Below are 3,207 nucleotides of genomic sequence, written 5' to 3'. Positions count from 1 at the left end.
CATAAGATTAACATAAAAAAATAAATATATAAAATTCATTTTATATCTTATAATTTTTCCAAATTCAAAAGACAATTAACTTTTATATAAGTTTCTATAGACGAAACTTTATATATTTAATAGGAACTTTTGGATTTAAGTTGGAGATGTGCTAGCAATACTACAATTGAGTTAAAAGATTAATTCAACAATTAATTTCTAAATAACTATCTTAATTATAATTAATTTATTCATGATATATCAAACATCCTCGCTAACGCAGCAGCTAAGCATACTCGAGTTATAGTGCTGAGCTTTGAAGGACAATAACCGTTAGCCTTGGAAAATTTTTTGTTTAATTTACTTCATTCTAATAATAGGTATAAGCCTGATGTGGGGCGTGTTAAGGAAATGGACAAACATCAATACTAAACAGACACGCATATACTTGTATATTCACATACAACAAAGTTATACATATTATATACACCAAAAGCTAACGTAATATCGTATTCAAGTATTTTTTAGAATAAATATATTTTTTGTTCTCTAATTATTTTTTTGAAAGATAAAGTAGTATTTTATAGTTAAAAAAAATTTATTCGATTTTTAACCATTCAAGTAATTAGTTTAATTAATCTCAAACTATTTAAGTAATTTAACTTCTTATAAACGATAATCTATTAATATGTTAGGAACTGTTTGAACTAATTACTTAAATTGTAGAAGATTATTTTATCTTTTGAATAAATGGTCAAGGAATATGATAGAAATACAAGAAAAGAATCAGGAAATGTGTTTCTTTGTTGCCACATTCATTGATAAAAGGAAACTATTTACATAAATATTTTCAACAACATTCTTAACAATTCTACTAACTACACTAATTATCCACTAACATTCAACAATTCTACTATCTTATACCTAATTTGTAAACTCCACAAAATTAGTAAATAATTAATTAATAAATTAATTTTTAATAAAAAAATTAGAAATATTAATTTTATAGTTTAATAAAATAGAGTTAATTAAAATAAGAATTTTGACACTAATTTTAAAGAATTTGACCTAAAATTGGGCCAAACAGACCGAATCGGACCCATATTGGGCCCAAGGCCCAATCCAGCCCAGCCACACTTAATTAAAACATAGCCTTCTCTTCCCCTTCATCCTCGTTCACGCTGGAACTGAAAAGGGAGGAAGAACACCCTCCAAAATTCACAAACGCTTGGTCCATTTCAATCCTTTGTAACTTTCAATCCAGAGCTCCGATTGACGAGCTGTTTTCGACCACGCGTCCGCAGTGACGAGCTCTACAAAGTCAAATACGTTGTAAGATAAGAAAACCACTTTCTCGGTTTCAATTTCTTCTCCTAAAATCCGAAAATGGTTTGGTCCTTAGTGTTGAGATTTGTGGTTAATTTGATGTTTTAGGATCAAATTGACTTCAGAAATTAGTGAATCTTGGCTTAATTGAGGCACATACAAGGTAAAAATTTTCAACCCTAGTGAATCCCTTAGTTAATTGTAGTTTTGGTATTAAAGTTTGGTATACATATTTGATGTTATGTATTAGGTGATATATGTATAAGAATTGAAGCATATTTGTGAAAATTGGAGGCCTGAAAATTGGTATTGGTTGCTAGATTTTTGGTGTTGAGGGCTTGCAATCTTGCCTAGTGGGTTGTCTTGGGTTATAGGAGGAAATCAGCCAAGGTATGGTTTAGGTTTAGAGTATTTAATATATAATGTTCTGTGAAAATTTAGGCTAGATGACCATATGATAGGTTGGAACGTATGAGTATGTTTAATGATTAGTACCCTTGATGTTGATTGCTATTTATGATGATAGAATGTTAAGTAATGAGTTGATGATGATTGACATAATGATATGAATGTATATATATTTATTGAATTGGTGAATGATAATCTTGTTGATGTATTTGGAAACTTGTTGCATAAGATTGTAAGATTGAGGAATGGTAGGATGGGAAGGTTGTTGTGGTGACGGAAAGGATATATTGTGTTGATAATTTTGGTATATAGCATGTTGAGTTTGAGTTGGGTTTTAAAGAAAATTGAGGTTTTGAGGTTTTGTGTAAAGTTGGTTTTTGGCCGAACTTCGGTGAGTCATAACTCGGCTTCCGAACCCCGAATGATTTCAAACTTGTCTTATATGAAAATTGGGTTTGTGAAGTTTACGCCTAGGGCTGGCAATAGGTAGGGTAGTGTAGAGTATGGACTCTACCCTAACCCTACCCGCGAGTTGAAAATTTTTTTAAAATTCTACCCTACCCTACATACGGGTTGATAATTTCTCAACCCTAACCCTACCCGCACCCTAAAGTTCTAAACCCTACTCTACCCAACCCTACCCACAGAAAAATAAACAAAATTCAAGCAAATATAAAATTCAACCATTTCAAATTTCATACATATTAATAAAATAGAAAATAAAAAACTAAGTTCAAATTAAAATTAAAAACAATAAAATCTTAAAAAAATCTAACATAAAATTATAAATAATATGATCATAACTAATTTAGTGGTTATTTCAAGGTTTTATAAGAGAAAGATTGTAGCTTCAACATTCACTTTCTTTACTACATACATAACTTTTACATATATATTATATAATATATTAGGGGTGCGAATAGGGTAGGGTAGGGTACATATAAACCCACACCACACTCTACCCTATCCGCAGCGGGTCGGGTAGACAACCCTACCCGAACAGGTTGATCCGGGTTGGGTACCTGTGGGTAGGGTATAGATTGCCAGCCTTATTTACTCCGTTTGAAAAACAGAAGAAAAATGATTTAAAACGAAAAAGTTATGCCCGTCTGAAGTTTGGGATTCAAAATTAAAATTCTGCAGATTTTCAGACTTAGCCAAAATTTTTGATAAAACGTGCTTGTATGCGTATGCATACCCTTCCTACGTGAAGGGTCGATTCTGTTTGGGACGTATGCGTATGCGAAGATGTGTATGCGTACGCATCTTGGTCCAAAAAGAGACCTATGCGTAGGCATAATCCTGCTTTTCAGCAAATGGATATTTTGTGTTTTAAAGCCAATTTTGACCATCCAAATCTTTATTTTCATTCTTTTAACCCTAGATCTTAGTAGTAAGCCTAGTAATGAACTGAAGCTAGGAATAGGTGGTAACTTGGAGGTGAAGAAAGTTTGAGAAGTGATGATTTAGGTATGAGAAGGTATGTTGCATATA

This window comes from Arachis ipaensis, chromosome B02 (assembly GCF_000816755.2).
Source record: "Arachis ipaensis cultivar K30076 chromosome B02, Araip1.1, whole genome shotgun sequence".
Taxonomy (NCBI): domain Eukaryota; kingdom Viridiplantae; phylum Streptophyta; class Magnoliopsida; order Fabales; family Fabaceae; genus Arachis; species Arachis ipaensis.
Note: the sequence above shows the minus strand (reverse complement) of the source record.